This window comes from Vespa crabro, chromosome 16, assembly GCF_910589235.1.
Source record: "Vespa crabro chromosome 16, iyVesCrab1.2, whole genome shotgun sequence".
Classification (NCBI taxonomy): domain Eukaryota; kingdom Metazoa; phylum Arthropoda; class Insecta; order Hymenoptera; family Vespidae; genus Vespa; species Vespa crabro.
The window spans coordinates 3,028,779-3,048,340 of NC_060970.1; the positions used below are offsets into that span (position 1 = coordinate 3,028,779).

Consider the following 19,562-nt stretch of genomic DNA (forward strand, 5'->3'; position numbering starts at 1 on the left):
AATATAGAACATAGAGGACACATATAGACGCAGACATTCAACGTCCAGAGACATTTACATAGATAGGAAGTGTAGAGAGAATGGTAGGTAGTGGTATTCTGTAACCTCTCGTCATTACTCGCTGCGATCACAATGGCTGAATACGATGGTACGCAAGTCGTGAATGACCCAAGCCATGAACGCACATGGGTAAGCGTGCGACTCATCCCACCATACACACATATACATACCAACATACAAAATACATATATACATATATACATATATACAGGAAGACGGACCACGCATACAAATACGTATGTGTATATGCATATATATATATATATATATATACATACATGTACATATACATATACATGTACACATACGATCTCGTTGCTCGTTCTCTCGATTATGCGGTTGGTCTAGACGTGCCGACGAGTGAAGCGTAGCGATGTAGATGGTTGAACAAGAGAGAGAGAGAGAGAGAGAGAGAGAGAGAGAGAGAGGAGAGAGAGGGAGAGAGAATCAGCGAACCAACCAACGAGCCAACCAACCAACCAACCAACCAACCAACCAACCAACCAACCAAGCAACCAACGGAAGAGAGAAAGAGACAGTGAAGAGAGAAGCTAGATAGAAAAGCAGTAGAAACAGCAGCAGTAGTAGCAGCAGTCGCTCGAAAAGGCTTAATGAAAGTTGCCTGTTGCTCGTACAAATCGGCCGTGTCAACTCTGTCTGTGCGGAGAAAATCACCGTTTCCCCTATCCTACCACCCCTTCCTATCCTACCCCTATTTCATTCCTACCCTTTACTATCAACCCCGAAGCACCCTCACCCAACTCTTCGTCGTCGTTTAGTTTCACTTTTCTACGGATCGGTGGACGCCGTTCTAACGTTTCCCCTACTCTCACCACCACCCCCTCTGTGTTGTTTTTCCTTCTTTTCTTTATCTCTTTCTAACCACCCCTGCCAACAATCCCTCTTTCTTTTACCGTCTCTCTCTCTCTATCTCTTTTTTTTTTTTTTGAAACCCCAACGTCGAACGATACTACAAAAAGATACACTCTATGGGTATACAGGAGAAAAAAAAAAAGAAAAAAACAAAAAAGAAAAAAGAACAGCAAAAAGAAAAAGAACAGCAAAAAGAAAAAGAAAGAGAAAAAAGAAAGAAAAAGAAGGAACGTGATCCCCGACGCGACTCGATCCGACTTTGGTTGCTGTGTTACTATTGACTATCGTGAACTTTGTTTTCTCACCCTCTCCCTCTCCCTCTCCCTCTCTCTCTCTCTCTCTCTCTCTCTCTCTCTCTCTCTCTCTTTCTCTTTTTGGTTCGTTCGACGTCGAGTACTCCGTTTGCAAATGTGCTTTATAACTTACTGCAGGTGACTCCGTTATATCGGACAATGCACCCACCTCTCTCTCTCTCTCTCTCTCTCTCTCTCTCTCTCTCTCTTTCTCCTTCTCCTTCTGGTGGTCTCGCGCCCACCACCGTCGCCCTCCCTCCCCGCTTCCTCACCATCTCCACCATCCATCCCACTTCATCCTATCCCTTGCCCATTTCTACCACCACCCATACTTCTCCGTTCTCTTTCCTCATCCTCTATATTCTCCGCTCTCATCCTTTGCCTTCTTCTCCCTCGACCGTTCCACCACCATCACCACCGTCGCTAAACCCCTTACCAATCCCTCTTCTTCTTCTAACCCCCCTCCCATCCCTCATACCAACAACTTCCCAGAGAGACAAACGTGCACCTTGCATTGTTATGGAAATTGCGATTTGCATCTCACCCGAAATCGTTTCGTCCTACGGTTTTATTCTTACACTGTTTCACTATCTCTCTCTCTTTCTTTCTTTCTACATAACTCTATGTCTCTCTCTCTCTCTCTCTCTCTCTCTCTCTCTTTGTATGTGTGTATCTCTCTCTTTCTCTCTCTCTCTCTCTCTCTCTCTGTATATGTGTGTGTATGTGTGTGTGTGTGTGTGTGTGTCTTTCTCTACATGTTTGTTTTCTATCTCTTTCTATTTCTGTCTTTTTCTTTCTTTATTTTCTGTCTGTTTGTAAGTTTCTCTTCAAAGTATCCGATTATACTTCATCTTCGAAATGACTACAACGACGGACGACGACAAGAACGACGACAAGGACAAGGACGATGACGAGGACGACGACGAGGACGACGACGAGGACGACAACAACGACGACGGCGACGACATCAATGGCAACGATGTCGACGTCGACGTGAGCATTTATTTACATTTAGTTTTCTTTGATTTCTATGAAAACGTACTATTGATATGTTTTTTCTCTCTCTTTTTTTTTTTTTTTTTTCAAAAAGAAATATTTGTAAAGGTAGTTATATGGGAATACATTTTTTTTTTTTTTTTTTTTTTAATATTATATTAAAAATCATATAATAAGGAATGATAATGATAATTTAGAATTTAAAACGAAAAAAAAAAAAATTGTCTATGGATAAAAATTAAAAATGTTTTCATATATATTTATTTATTTAATATTAAAAAGAAATTGTAATATCAGCAGCAGTCATATTATGGAAATATATTTGTCTGTATGTGTATAAAATATTCTATGTGTTTTTTTCTCATTAAATCATAAATTAAAAACTTAATCGCATTGAATGATAATCACAGAGATATTATATGTTTTTAAAGAAAACGAAAACTTCTAAAAAGAAAAACAAAAAGAAAAACAAAAAAAAAAAGACAGAAACATTTGCATTGCGATCTAATTAAATATATAATATTTTAAAGGAATTTTGATATTTTTGATATTAGTATTGATACTTCACAAGATTATTATAAGAAGGAACCGAAAGAAAAAAAAAATTTCTTTTTCTTCGTTAATATTTAAGTATCCCCCCCCCTCTCTCTCTCTCTCGCTCTCTCTTTCTTTCTAAAAGATCAAAAATGAAGTAAAAGAAAGACAAAAATAACTAACGAAGTATTTAAGTATAAGTACCTAAATCAAATTTAAACTTAACAAGACGATAAAGAGTTCGAAAATCTTTCGAGTGCCAGTCCTTCTCTCTCTCTCTCTCTCTCTCTCTCTCTCTCTCTCTCTCTCTCTCTCTCTCTCTCTCCCCCTTCCTTCTATTTATCTCTATCTACCTCTCTATCTATCTATCTTTATCTCTGTCGCACTCTGTTAAGTTGAATTCAATTGTTCGTGTTTTCGCACGATTAAAATCGCGACAACGCGAAATAACGAAAGTACTTCGTTACTTTATCGGACGAGTTGAACGTTTAACGAATTACGCTCGGCAATTAGAGCGTGTAATTAAAGCAGTTGAGACAACCGCGTTGGAACCGTTTGCGGTTAGCTCCCGTCTATGGAGATGCATTAAGCTTACTATTTAAAATGTTCTTCTTCATCGATCCGACGAATTTCGTGACTCCCATTGTTGAAATAATTCAACGTTTAAACGTTGAAATTTTTATCACTCGAAATTATTATCTTTTGTCATATATTTGATATAATATATATATATATATATATATATATATATATATATATTTAATATAATAATATAATAAATATTTATAAAAATATAAAAATATAAAAAATATAAAAAAATAATAAATATTTATAATATTAATATCATAATATATTGTAAATATAATTATAATATATGTTATATTATTAATTATATAAATTAAATTATAATTTTATTAATATTAATATTAGATATATGGTATAGTATAAATATAGTACGTATATGGATTACTATAAATAGTGTTTAGTTTTTAATATTTTTTTTTATGCATAAAATAAACACTTAATATAGTATAACAATACTACTATCAAATAATATTAAAACTTTTTTCTTTTCATAATACATGGAACACAATTATTATATAATAAATATATGAATGTAATGTAATTTTTATTAATCCTCCTTTTTTTTTCTTTTTTAATACTATACACATAGTATATATAGTATAAATATATACTATAATATATATATATATATATATATATATATATATATATACATACATACATAATAGAGATATATTTATAGTATATATATATATATCTCTGTATATATATATACATATATATATATATATATTGTATTAATATTAAAATTTTATTTAATTATTATATATAAAAGTTTTTTATTTTCGAAATATAAAATTACAGTTAAGTTTTTTTTTTTCTTTCTTTTATTTTTTTCTTACATTATATCCAATACATATACATACATACATACATACATACATGCATACATACATATATATAAATATATATATATATATATATATATATATATATATATATAATTTTTTGTAAACATGTGCAGAAAGTTGACCGTGACAGTGTGATTAACGATAAAGGAGTATCGTAACATTGTACACACATACTTGAAAGTAAAGTTTGTTTCGTATTTCCTGTTTTGGTTGGGCGGAAGTACATTATAATGGAAACCAAGCAACCAACCAACCAACTAAAGAACCAACCAACCAACCAACCAACCAACGAACCAAACAACCAACCAACCGGCATCGAATGTTACCTCGTGTGATCTTGATAGTAAGAAAAAGTAAAGAAATCTCTTTGGAGACTACGATCTCTATCTTATATATGAAGTGTCACTTTTTTCTTCTTCTCTCTCTCCATCCTCCTTCCTTCTCTATCTCTATCTATCTATCTATCTATGTATCTATCTATCTTCATCTCTATCTTTGATAATTTTCACCCCAAAGTAACTTTTCCTTTTTAGATCTTTGATATACCTTTTGAAATATATACATATGTGTGTGTGTATATATATATATATATGTGTGTGCGTGTATGTAATATATAGGATGTTCATGTTTTTAAAGCTATCTTCTTATATCCCTTCGTCATTTTTCTCTATTATTCTGAAAAATTCTTTTCTATCTCTCTGTTTTTTTTATCCTTTTTTTTTCTTCTTCTTCTTTTTTTTTTCCTTCTTCAGAAACTTTCTTTTTAATTCAAAATTCTTGTTATATATATATATATATATATATATATATATATATATATATATTTATTTATTAGAAATAAATAAATAAATAAATAAATATATATATATATATATAAGGTGGAATATATTATTAAACCCAAAAAAAAAAAAGCTATGTTATTTATAACTCTAATGTTTTAAAAGTTATTATGGAGATTCTAATTCGTACCATGGATTTTTAATCGGATTGGATTAGACAGAGAGCGAAAGAGAGTGAGAGAGAGAATGTGAGAGAGGGAAGGAGGGAGGGAGGGAGAGAGGGAGAGAGAATATTGTGATGAGTCACTACTATAAAAAAAGGAACGAGAGAGAGAGATAGATAGACTCTTGCACGAAGTAGAGGATCGACATCGTAAGCTTCCTATCTGTTTTTCATCCGAGAGAACTAGTGAAGATTTAACGTGAGGCTCGATAGCACTGTTACCAGGGAAAAAGGAGGATATCCCTTGGGATTGGGATTTGAAGAGAACAGGGAAGAAGGAAGAGAAAGAGAGAGACAGAGAGAGAGAGAGAGAGAGAGAGAGAGAGAGGGTAAAGATCAATGGGATTGTTCTAACGATTACATGATTTTGATATTAAGATTTTCAAACTTTTGAATTTAAGTTTATCCGACAAACGATTAGACAATATTATCTAATCCGTCCGTACGTTTAAATCTTTCATCATATAAACTTAGATGCATAAAAGAGAAATAAATTGAAATGATAATTTTTATGATTTCCCTCCTTCCGCCCCCCTTCCCACCAATAAAAAAATTAAAAAAAAAAAAAAGTATTGAAACGATCAAAGTTATCTGCTGCTTGTGTTCTTTTTTTCTCTCTCTTTTTTTTTTTTTTTTTTTTTTTAGGCAATTTTTACGATTTATTTTCCCCTTTCCCATTTGTTTAATTAATATAAAAAAAAAAAAGTATCAATTACTTCGTGTAATAGTGTCTATTCATATTTTTCATATTTTTAAAAAATATTTAAAAAAAAAAAAAAACAAACAAACAAACAAACAAACAAACTATGAAAAGTAAAACAATCAACGTTATCCTTTTAGTATTATCGAGTTTGTTAAGTTACAATAATACATCACTTAAGGGTGTTATCAAAAATGAAAAAAGTCGAAAAGAAAAAAAAAAGAAATTAGAGAAAAAAAGAAAGAAATTAGAAATTAAAGTACATTGAACTGCAGAGTACTTTCGGGAAGTTGATTTTTCAATTTATTTTTATTCTATAAATAGAAAAAAAAAATAAAAAATAAAAAATAAAAAAAAAAGAAATACGAGCGAATGAATTTATCATGTTATTGTTAGATAAAAAATTTCAATAGTTCTTTAATGATTACAATACCTATTATTATAATTATATATATATAATTATGTGTTAATTCTCCTTATTAGATAGTTATAATTTTCATTTAATGTTTGTTGATATTTATTAATATAAAAATTAAATCATATTAATGCAACAATTGCAATACTATACATAAATCCCTGAAACATATAAATTTTTTTTTTAATATATATATATATTTATTTAATATATATATATATATATATATATATATATATATATATATATATATATAGTGTAATAATATTAGTATTAAATAATATTGTAACTTCTGTTCATAATATGTAAAAGACAGTTATTGTATAGTAAATATACATTAATACATATAAATATAATACACGTAATGACGTTTTTATTATTTTCCTTTTTTAATACTATATATATAGTATATATAGCATAAATATGTGTCTATATATATATATATATATATTCTATTAATAAACTCCATTAACATATTCTATAATGTTGTAGTAACAACATATTGAATTTATTACAATGCGCTAATATCGAATTTAATTAACTCGAATGTATGAATAATCGATTACACCGATATTAAGTTTAATAGACCGTAAGTATAATAATGATATGATATTCAATAAAATTAATTCCATTATATCGGATATAGAAGTAATCTGGCAATTAGAATAACACAAAAAAAAAAAAAAAAAACTCTAGAATGATCTTCATTATTCATTACATAAATTGCGACAAATGGTATATGAAATTGTTATAACGAAAATAATCCGGAAAAAAAAAAAAAAAAAAAAAAAAAAAAAGAACGAGATCATAATCAGCACCAATACCACATGCAAATGGATTTTATCGAACATAGATCGCAAATTAAAATCGATTGATTTTAAGTACGATGAGCAATGCAAATATGCATTGTATATATATTGTAAATATATATGTTGTATGTAACTTAAACCACTTCGTGCTTTTGATTCCAACAAAATCGGATAAATGAATATCCGATTTCAGCTTTAATAATACAAGCAAACAAAAGCAGTATTAATTAATTGTTAATTAAACGACTCAATTCGATCAAACAAAAAGGTCCTCTCTTACTTCGTATCTTTTGAGTTAATATAAATATATATATAGATACAATGGACAAAACAATGAAGAGCACGCATACACAAAGAAAATTATCGAGTTTTTGAGATGCCGATAATATTATCGAAAGATAAAAAATAAAAAGGGAAAGGAAGATGGTCGAAGATACGCTTGAAATAGATTAAAATATCGAGTCTTTGGCAAGATTTATTTTTTATATTTTTCTTCAAAAAAAAAAAAAAAAAAACAAAAAAAAAAGATTTACCCACCAAAATTTATCATAAAAAAAAAAAAAAAGAAAGTAAAATAAAAATAAATAAATATATAAATATATATTATTTATATATTTATTTACAATTATATTTATAGCAATAATAAATTCAAATATTGATTCGAAACTTTCATTTATGACATGATCGTAAGGGAATTAAATTAGTTCAGTCACTTACTACTTTAGAAGCACTCTGATAACTCTCTGATGAAAACGCTCGTCCATGTTCGGTAAGTCGATATTTATGGGTTTAGGTTGATTCCTATCAAGATAGAAAATGAAATAGTTAGATGTCGACGTTGGTTGAAATTATTTCTAAATATTTGACGCCATCATCAATGATACAACCAAACTCCTAAATACATGATAATTATTTATTATTAAAGAGATGACACTGAATTTGATATTTCATCCTTTTCTAATGCCATATATACATACATACACGTATATATATATATAGATATATATATATATATACATACATATATCTCTATTATTTATATATTTATATATTTATATATTTATTCTTTTTTATCAAATAAATTTTTGTATGAAAATTATCCTTTTGGATTTACTAGCGATTGAGCTACATTTTTTCCTTTTTTTTTTTTAATCATCAAAAAATTATTTTAAATTTTATTACTTATCGAACAAAGCCATATAATAAATTCAATCGATAATATATATATATATATATATATATATATATACATATATATTACATATATGTATGTATATAAGTAGAGTATGTATGTAGTCACGAAGAAAAAAAAAAAAAAGTAGTAAATAAAAAAAAAAAAAATGAAGCTTTATACGAGAAACAAATACTAATTCTATTAAATCACTGATTAATCGCTTTTCACGCGGTCAATTCAAACTAATACTTCGGATATTTCGAATTCTTAACAGTTAATTTCATTCGCTTATAAAACCCGTAAACAAATTTTAACGAACACAAATATCCCTTTCATATCATTCCAATGCGTTTTTTTCTTTTCCTTTTGTTTTTTCCTCTCTCACAGTTTTTATTCTAACGATACGACGGCTCGATATTAATCCATTGTTTCGATTGTAATCGTACAATCTGAGAGAAGATAAGAAAAAAAAAAAAACATATATATATATATACATAATTAATTGACATCATTGTTATGAATGATGTATATGGTAAATTAATGAGAATAAAAGAGAAAAAAAAAAAAAAAGAAAAATATAATGAAAAACAATTAAGTACAATGAAATTAATACAAATTTCATAATAATAAATTAATAAAAGTAAAATAAATAAAGAAAATGGTTTTAACAAAATGTTGGTTAAATTAATGAAAAAACGTATATATGTGTGTGTGTGTGTGTGTGTGTATGTGTATTTGTTAAAAAAAATTTAATTGCTTTAAAACCATCGTCGATTCTTGCACAATATGACCATCCTACTCCAGAATTGAAGAATGATACATTTAAACAAAAAGAAGAAAGTAAAACAAAATAAGTAAATAAATAAATAAATATACGAATAAATGAATATATAAATAAATAAATAAATATACGAATAAATGAATATATAAATAAATAAATAAAAACATTTCTAGTAAAGCATTGCACACGGTAACAAAGGACTTGTTAAAAAATTGCGAAATTGTAAAACAAAGAAAATTATTGTGAACAAAAAAAGGGAAGAAAAATGAACATAATATTTATAATAATATTGCCTGTAAATCATTTCCTAAGATAACACGTTATAATACACATATATATATATATATACACACATGTATACTCACACATACTTTTAATACACTCTGTATGTATGTTTATATGTGTAAAGAAATATTAAAAAAAATATATATGTATATATATATATATATATGTACTTTTATAAATCATTTCAAAGTTAATATAAAAAATTAAAATTAAAATTATAAAAATTATAAAATAAAAAAAATATTGAAATAAAACAAACAAATTAAATATTCAAATATTATTAAAATTATTAATTTTTATATGAATAAAAATATTAATGATATAAAAATAGACTAGTTAAATATAAATGTTGATATTTTATCAAACCACTACAGTCATTACTTAAAATAATGTCCAGGCATTGTATTATATTATGTATTTTAAAATACATTTCTTAAACAATACCGATTTAAACTCGAGACTCGCCACTTGAATATTGCTGCATATATATATATATATATATATATATATATATATATATATATATATATATATATATATATATATATACACACACATATATGGGAGAACCCAATAGCTAATGAAAATTGGTGGAAACTTTCGTAATAAAAAAATAACTACATCAGCGCGCACCATGTTGCGAAATATCTACAAACTATAATAAATTTTTATAACGTAATATTTAACGATCGATTGTTATTATGATATTAATTAAATTATATGAAACAATGAAGTAAAATATAAGTATTCATATATAAGTAGACATTATTAAATAAGAATTAAAATGTTTGGTCGTAAAGAAAGAAAATTGACTGTTGTTTATTTATCTATATATATACATATATATATATACATATATATATACACACACATATATATGAATTAAAAATGACACTGTCAAATTCTAAAAATCCTTACGTTCTCTTTCTACCTCTCTCTCGCTCTCGAAGATGCTTATACGTCTAAATATTCTTCAGTAATGAAAGAACGGACGTTCGATTGTTTTTGTTTCGTTCGTCGATCGAAAAATTTCCAGGAAATACATCGTTCTATTATTATTTACATATCGATCGTTATTCCTTTCTCTTTCAAACATACATTATATCTCCGTCAAAAGAAACAGACTTACCTTATTTATACGACGTTAGTATCCTACAATGGCTTACAAAGTGCGGATGATACCTTCTCTCCATCTTATTCTCTCCTGTCCTTCTCCGATCCTTAGTTGAATTCTTGGAAATCTGAAATAAAAAAAAAATGTAAGATGATATTAGCAGAGTATAAAACGAAACGTGCATATATGTACGAGTGTACACACGATACTAAATTATATCTATACATATATGTATATGTATGTGTATATGTATGTGTGTGTATGCGTGTACGTGTGAGTGTGTACGTATACGAAAATCATATAATACGAAATACGATATCAACGAGGACCAATTAATCATAAATTATTGATTTAAACGTCGTTAAACTAGTGCGAGAAGTATCGATGTTGCGATAATACATCGAGAAAATTCGTAGAGAATAAATACGACGTAATAGCGGCTAACGATAACGCCGTTCAAAGAGATGCCGATATTATTTTCGCGAATATCTCTTATACGCTAAGACATCACTACTCGCGAATAATTCACACGTAAAAATCGGATCTTAGGCGATCGATAGGTGCATTGATCGATGTTATATGTAAGAAAAAACATGCTAATTACCTGTAATATACGAGGACGATACGAATCCCGTGTCCAAGTAGCTAATCACCGAACTCAAAATGGCGGCACGTTACCGGCAAGACCGTATATATATCGTGGCGCGCATGCGCGTTACGTCACCGTCTCGTTACTGTACCCCAGACAAATTAGAATTAGACAATAAATTCATTAACGAATTTATCGATCGGTATTATGAAATTAGATCATTGGTTTTTTTAATCTATTAATTAAAATATGTTCTCCACTAAATGTATTAGCTTGTCGTCACATGTAAATGCATGTTTATTTACTGTGCTGTTAGTCAAAATAAATATAATTAATAAATCTTATAATATAAAAAAAATATATATATATATATTTATTAAGCTCTTTTTTTTAAACATCCTGCAAATAAATATATTGTTATGTATACTGTAAATAAATTAATTTTATTTTTAATTCGTTTAATTGTTTATTAATTTTTCTTATTAACCCTAATGATAATTATGAAATTAAATACATTATCATTATTATGAATCACGTGGTTGTCGACAATCAATGGAAATTTTTAATAATTATACAGACTTGGTTCGTATAAATTATTGTTATTTAATTATCAATATAATTAAAGAATGCTAAACTCCTACATGCATATTAAATAATACAATAAATAATACAATTCATATACTAATGAAAAATATATATATATATATATATATATATATATATATCAATAATTAATTAACCAAGTTTTATATGAGAACATAATCTATTGAAAAGATTAAATGTCATATTATATATGTTAAAAATAATGTTTAACATTTGAAATTCAATTAATATTTCTTTAAGACGAACTTATTTGTATACATTTTATTATTGAAACAGATTATTATTAAATATGTCTAATAAGAATTGAGTAAACTATAAGAATATTATTAATATAGAATAAAATCAAGTTTGTGCTTATGTACATAAATATATATATATGTATGAATGTGATTTGCATATTCAACAAATACTATATATATATATTTATTGAAATCTGATATGATATAAAATAACATTAATAAACGATAAATTATTAAATCAAGCTTATTAATGTGTAATGTATGAGTTCAAGAATGGGTGATCATATCAGTATTTTTTTTCTTTTTTCTTATTGTATCAATGTGAATGAAAATCAATAATCAATTAATTTATTCATTCCGCAATTGCATTTAAATTCTAATTAAAATTCAAGTCCAAGAAAGTAATTGCTAATCAATTTATAATGCATACTATCATTTTTATATACCATGATTCTTTACATATATTTATATATGAATATAAATAATAAATAGATTCTTGTGACATATAAATTAAATGATGAAACTATAAAGATATTTAAAAAGTTTATTAATAAGTATTTAGATATAGAATAATAGAAACTATATCTGATTTGGGAAAATTATTTTTAGAGCTATTTAGAAGATAAAACTCTTAGCTCTATTTCTTTAATAATTTCACCTGTAAAAATAATTTATCAATATAAAAATTTTTTTTTTTAAATAAGATAATCACAGTAATATAAATAATATATATGAATTTACAACAACATTCGGTTCTTTGGAAAATAAATAATTTTATCATTAATTATTAACTTTAAACTTATACTTGTCACCGTTAATAATATTTCAAGGATAATTAATTGAAATATATGATTAATTAAGAAGAAGTAATGTTTTTGTAATTAATCAATTTTTACAACGATCAAATAATATTTCTTCTAAGAAAATATTCTTATTATCAGTTCTCATTATATATTAACATTTTTTATATTATAATAACTTCTCATATTAACTTTTTAAATTATTTATTTTATTTTTATTATTTAAATATATACATTTTTTATTCTATTGTTTCTCTAACAAAGAAGATCTATTCGATTGGCCATTTAATATATGATCAATCTCTGTAATCAATTAAATAACGTTGATATTCAAACAATGGGCTCCCAAAGATGTTGCATGGTAACGAAGATGTTTTTATAACAAATAATGTGTGTACCCTTGTGTATAATACAAAAAAATATTATCACGTTGTTACAGAAAATGTAGTCGGAACGTGTAAGTATATGAAAACAATATAGGACGAAGGGTAAAATCTGTTGTATCGGAGAACATGGCTATCACCGAAATACCATTTTAGCTATGAGAACAAGAAAAAGGTGATGGGTTAAGGGGTAAGATTGTGAGAATGAGTATGTGAGGGAAGAAGGAGGAGGGTAGGTTGCGAAAAGGATAGAATATTATCGTCGAGACTACACGGTACATAAATATAGCAGAATATGTGTAGGTGAGCTCAGATCACTCGGAGACTTGTAAAATCGAGGGGTGGGCAGAAGGGTGGGGGATGTATGGCGGAACTAGCACGGGCAAGCACTATGACCTCTCTATTTATCTCTTCTTCTCCCTCTCTCTCTCTCTCTCTCTCTCTTCCTTATGCCTCCTCCCTTCACCACCACCCAAACTACCAGACTCTCCCCTCACTACCTCTTATTCCACTACCTTATGGTAATCGCCATAGCTATTTGCGTCCTAATATCCCGCGTGAACGCTCCTCGTAAAACTCTTTTCGTCGGCTTTTCTAAGGGCGCCGCTTGCATTTAAAATCGCGTTTTATGGAAAGCTGCTTTTACTACAAGCAATGAAAGATAAGAGTGGGAGGCATTGTATATATATATTATATATATGTATATATATATATATATGTATATGTATATATATAATAAAGTAAAATATTGACACACAAAAGAATTCATAAATATTTAGCGATCAATTAAACGGAACCTAACCTCAAATAATTAATTTGGAATATTATTTATAGGACAATAATTTCGATAACTTATATGATTTATTCATTATTTAACCGATGTATAAAATTATATAGTATATATTCGTATATTAGAACAATGTGTGTATATGCGTGTATGTATATATGTAAGTATATATAAATTCTGACTGGACCTATATATGTACGTATAAAAATATACTCATATACTTAAATCTTTAAATTATCGTCTAGTTATTAAATATTAAACGTTTATAACCGTGGTTATGATATTAAAAAGGAAATAAGAGGAAAAAACGAGAAAAAATATATAATAAATAATATATAAATAATTAAGAAATTATAATAAATTATACCAAAAAAAAAAAAAAATAATAGAATAGCATTAAATCTTATTAAAAAATAATTCGTGAATACGAAAGAACTAAGCCGTGTCCGAACGAAAGAAAATAATATTGTCCACTCGTTGCTTTTCACTACTCTCGTTTCTTTTTCGTCGAAAGAAGACAATACATTATCTCCTAACCTGCATTCAAACAAGTTCAACTTTTCTAAGAATGTACTTAGGTAAGTTTTGTGAAGGTGTATTTGTATGTATATATGTATGTATGTATGTATGTATGTATGTATATATATACATATAAAATATATATATATATACATCAAATATACGAAAATTACGCGTCTCGCGTCAGATTTACATATATAAAGTTTTTCTAAATGCTTTTTTTCCGTCGCAGAGCTCGATTTCATTCGTGTGCATATGTGTTGTGTTGTGCGTAGAAATGAAATAAAGATAAAGAGAGAGAGAGAGAGAGAGAGAGAGGAAGAATTTTTTTTCATCATTTACCTTGGCATTGAGAAGAGGAATTTTACCCAACATATTATATAGGTCAGTGGACGAATTTATATAGGTTAGTGGAGCGATTCACAAATGTGGGTCAAAGTCTTGGTCTCTTCACACTAGTATTCCAAGCAATAACTTGTAATAATAACTTTCAACACAAGTTATACGTGACTTCGGGCTTTCTTCCTTCCTTCCTTGTTCCTCTCAAAACTGTCCGGACACGTTTAATATTATCGACAACTACCGAAGTCATAATAATAATGTATTTAATTTCATAATTGTCATTACGTTTAATAACAAAAATTGATAGGATTAAAAACAAAGGATTATTTTATTGTTTTAAAATATTTAGATATGTAGAAGAATTAGATCTTAATATATATATATATATATATGTATATTATTTATATTATAGATTTCATTAATTATATATGTTTTGACTAATGACGTACAGAATAAATAAGTACGTAGTGACGTGTGACGATAAGGTGGTACCTGTAGTGAAAAAAAAAATTTTAATTAATATGTTAAAAAAACAGTTCATCAATTTTTTCATGGTACCAGTCGATAAACTTGTTAATGGATTTTTTGTCTATTTCTAATCTAATATCCTATGTAATCGTACGTAAACATAACGTTAGATGGAAAAATTTATTTGTTTGTCTATGGTACAGTGACGAGACGAACGCAAGGTGACGTAACGCGCATGCGCACCACGATATATATACGGTCTTGCCGGTAACGTGCCGCCATTTTGAGTTCGGTGACTAGCTACTTGGACACGGGACCGGTATCGTCCTCATTTATTACAGGTAATTAGCATGTTTTTTCTTACATATAGCATCGATCAATGCACCTATCGATAGCCTAAGATACGATTTTCACGTGTGAATTATTCGCGAGTAGTGACGTCTTAGCGTATAAGAGATATTCGCGAAAATAATATCGGCATCTCTTTGAAAGGCATTATCGTTGGACGCTATTACGTCGTATTTATTCTCTACGAATTTTCTTGATGTATTATCGCAACATCGATACTTCTCGCACTAGTTTAACGACGTTTTAATCAATAATTTATGATTAATTGGTCCTCGTTGATATCGTATTTCGTATTATATGATTTTCGTATACGTACACACTCGCACGTACACGCATACACACACGTACATATACACATACATATACATATATGTATAGATATAATTTAGTATCGTGTGTACACTCGTACATACACGCACGTTTCGTTTTATACTCTGCTAATATCATCTTACATTTTTTTTTTATTTCAGATTTCCAAGAATTCAACTAAGGATCGGAGAAGGACAGGAGAGAATAAGATGGAGAGAAGGTATCATCCGCACTTTGTAAGCCATTGTAGGATACTAACGTCGTATAAATAAGGTAAGTCTGTTTCTTTTGACGGAGATATAATGTATATTTGAAAGATATAGGAATAAATAACGATCGATATATAAATAATAGTTGAACGACGAATTTCCTGGATATTTTTCGATCGATGAACGAAACAAAAACAATCGAACGTTCTTTCCTTCATTACTGGAGAATATTTAGACGTACAAGCATCTACGAGAGTGAATGGGAGAGAGAGAGAGAGAGAGATAGAACGTAAAGTTTTTTTTGGAATTTGAACGTTACCATATTTTAATTCGTACGAATATTACGTCGATCGGAGCTGAATGAAAGTTTTTAGATGAGACAAAAAAAAAAAAGAGAGAGAAAAGAAAAAGAAATTTCGAGTTCGTATTTTTGCAATGTGAAATGAAAAATAATTAAATAATCACGATTTTTAAATATCACTCATTGAACTTTCCATTCGTTCTGTTAAATACGTACACGTTTGTATATAATATTTGGACGTACATTACGTATAATCTTATTGGATATTAATAATGTTCTTTCATTTGTTAGATTTATATATTATAATTATACAGTAGTTATATTCAAATGTACAATTATAATTTATGGCCTATAACGCGGACGTAGAGTACAATGGAGATCATATTATGTTATTCTCTTTCTTCTCTTCATACGTGTGTAATAGATATGTACAAGTGAATGTAAATATATGTTGGAAAGTTCAAAGTAAATTATAACATGAAATTTTAACGTTTAGGTTAAGTGTGCCAACGAACTATCTTTCTCTCTTGCTCCACCCCTTCTCTCTCTCTCTCTCTCTCTCTCTCGCTCTCTCACTCCACCCCTTCTCTCTCTCTCTCTCTCTCTCTCTCTCTCTCTGTCTCTCTCTGTCTCTCTTTCTCTCTCTCCTTCTTTCTACTGTACTGCACTGTACTATTTCGTTTGTCCTGTTCCAGGAAATTCGTTTTCACGAGAGAATGTAAACAGAATACAGTCGGGCATTTGGCTTTACAGTTGAGAGACTGGGGGGTTAAACCTCCTCAGAGTAATACGATATCTGGAGGCGACATAGCCACGAATTTTCACGAATAACATATATATATATATATATATATATATATAGGGTGTCCAAAAAGGCATAGGATGAAACTTATATTACGTATTAACAAGATCAAATAAATGAAAAATATTTATATATAAAATTATGTCTGAAAATGTTTTATCGAAATGTTATACGGTTTTAAAGATATTTCTGATTTATTGCCAACAGTTATAAGAAATATAAAAAATTTATAAAAAAATTTTTTATAAAAAATTTCTCTTTCTTACAAGTATACAGGTATTATTCATTCATGGAATTAATAATTGCTTGTAATCAAATCTTATATTCTTCTTTCTATCGTATATTTATAAAGCAATATTTTTTCATATGTATCCCAAAAATCGAATTTTAAGTCAGATGATCTAAGAGGCCGTTTGTTAGGGTCAATCATTAATTCGACGAGTGGAAATAAAACGTACATATTTTTGAAAGTATATAACTTTTATATAAATTTTTTCAATCCATTTAATTTCAGTAATACGTAGTATAAAGTTTGCTTCCATGCTTTTTGGACACTCTGTATATATGTTAATGTATATATATATATATATATATATATATATATATACATGAGTTAGTGATATTATTTTCTTCACTTGACCATTCTAATAAAAATTTATCTCTATTTTACTATATCATATACAATTAATTACCACGTCGTAATTGTTGTTAATATAATAAATCATAATTATTATTTTGTTGAAATAATATATATATATATATATATATATATATATGTATATATATATTTATTATAAAATAAATGAATTATATATCAGTATTATTAATATTTTTCAGAAAATATTTTACGCAGTCTCATTTTTCTATCTTAAATTTATTTTCTCTTGTCCTGCGTAATGTCTTCATACTGATCAGTGCTGTCATTTTTATATATACACGTATATTCATTTTTATCTTTAATGCTAAACTTAAACCAATTCTCTACATTTTGTTAAAGCTACACACATATATATAGTAAATGCATGAACATAAACTATAATTTATATGAATATTAAATATTATAAAATATAATTTATCTGATAAGTAATTTAATAATAGAATCGAATTAGAATCACTTATATTTTAATTATTATTATCTATATCATTTATCTATCCTATTAGAATTATTAATATTATTTGCAATCATAATCTTATTAATTTAATTCTAATAAAATCTTATTAATTATAATTATATTAAAGTTGAACATTCCAACGAAATGTTGAATCGTAGAAATAGTTTTAATTTGATCCAAGTAAATATATATCCATGTATTCGTATGTCCGTATTCTTTTTCGTGAAATAATTTATTTACTTATTTATTTATTTATTTATTTATCTATTTCTTTTTACATTTTTTTTTTTTTTCTTTTTAGATATTATTACACAACGATTTATTCTGTTTTCGTTTTTTCATTCGTTATTGTTTTTACTGTTTTGTTTTCTTCCATTTTCTTTTATTTTATTTTATTTTTGTTTTTCTTTTTTTTTTTTTTTTTGTTTTGTTTTCTTTTTCAGATCACAGATCGCATTCGTGCGTGAATCGCAATCGTGTATTGTTTCGAAAAAAAAAAAAAGAAAGAAAAAAAAGAAAAAAGAAAAAAAAAACGAAAAGAAAAAAAAGCTAAAAGAAAAATCGTGAAGTAGAGTCGGTGTTTGTTCGTTAATTTCACTTTGTCCGCCGTGTCGCGATTTAAATTGATTTTTAGAAGTATGTGGGCTTGTATTGACTGCGCGTAAAGCGGTCATAGAGTCACAATGTTCTATCTCTCTCTCTCTCGTATAAAGTTTTCTCCTCTTCTTTTTTTTTTTTTTTTTTTTATTTATTTATTTTTGTTTTCTTTTTTATTTTTATTCACTTCACTGTCAGAGAGACCGTACATATATATATATATGTGTGTATGCGTGCGCGCGCGCGCGTGTGTGTGTCGTGCTTGCATGCGTGTACATATGTATATATACGTAATAATAATGATTTCAGAATTAAATTCAGTATCGTCTCGTTAATTAATAAATAATTATCGCTTGTTTAAAATGTCGGAGTCTATCCATTGAAGATGTAACATCAATATATATATATATATATATATATATAGGAACGAAATTTCAACGAATACGCTTGATATCCCTCTAACTACGTCACATATTTCAACTGATACGAATCACAACTGTCTCCCTCAATTTCGCCCCCGTAAAACGTGGACGAGTATGTTTTAATGTTGTCAGAGTCATTCTAAGTGAACAAATTTAATTTAACTCCTTTACGATCGTGCTCGATCATTATTGTACGATAAAAGTTTCCAGGGTCGAAGAATTCATACGCTTGTAAATTTTCTTCTTCTTTTTCACTTATT

At 27.8% G+C, this 19,562-nt stretch overlaps 1 protein-coding gene and 1 long non-coding RNA gene across 4 annotated transcripts in view; one reads left to right on the forward strand and one right to left on the reverse strand.

Moving 5' to 3' along the window:
• LOC124429773 (lachesin-like) overlaps positions 1 to 14,925 on the reverse strand; it is a 126,001-nt gene extending 111,076 nt beyond the window's left edge. For 2 of the 3 annotated variants that reach the window (XM_046975428.1, XM_046975425.1), the window contains exons 1-3: positions 11,077 to 11,159; positions 10,488 to 10,599; positions 7,836 to 7,919 (exon numbers count right to left, since the gene is read on the reverse strand). The gene's annotated coding sequence lies outside the window, so the exon portion shown is untranslated. Of the gene's footprint in view, positions 1 to 7,835; positions 7,920 to 10,487; positions 10,600 to 11,076; positions 11,160 to 14,734 lie in introns of those variants that run through there. The other variant, XM_046975426.1, reaches the window with a different exon arrangement.
• A 325-nt stretch (positions 14,926 to 15,250) lies between these two features.
• LOC124429730 lies at positions 15,251 to 17,793 on the forward strand. Its single transcript, XR_006943531.1, has 3 exons — positions 15,251 to 15,543; positions 16,021 to 16,132; positions 17,065 to 17,793. It is a non-coding gene; the product is annotated as an uncharacterized LOC124429730 (long non-coding RNA).
• The last annotated feature ends 1,769 nt before the right edge of the window (positions 17,794 to 19,562 follow it).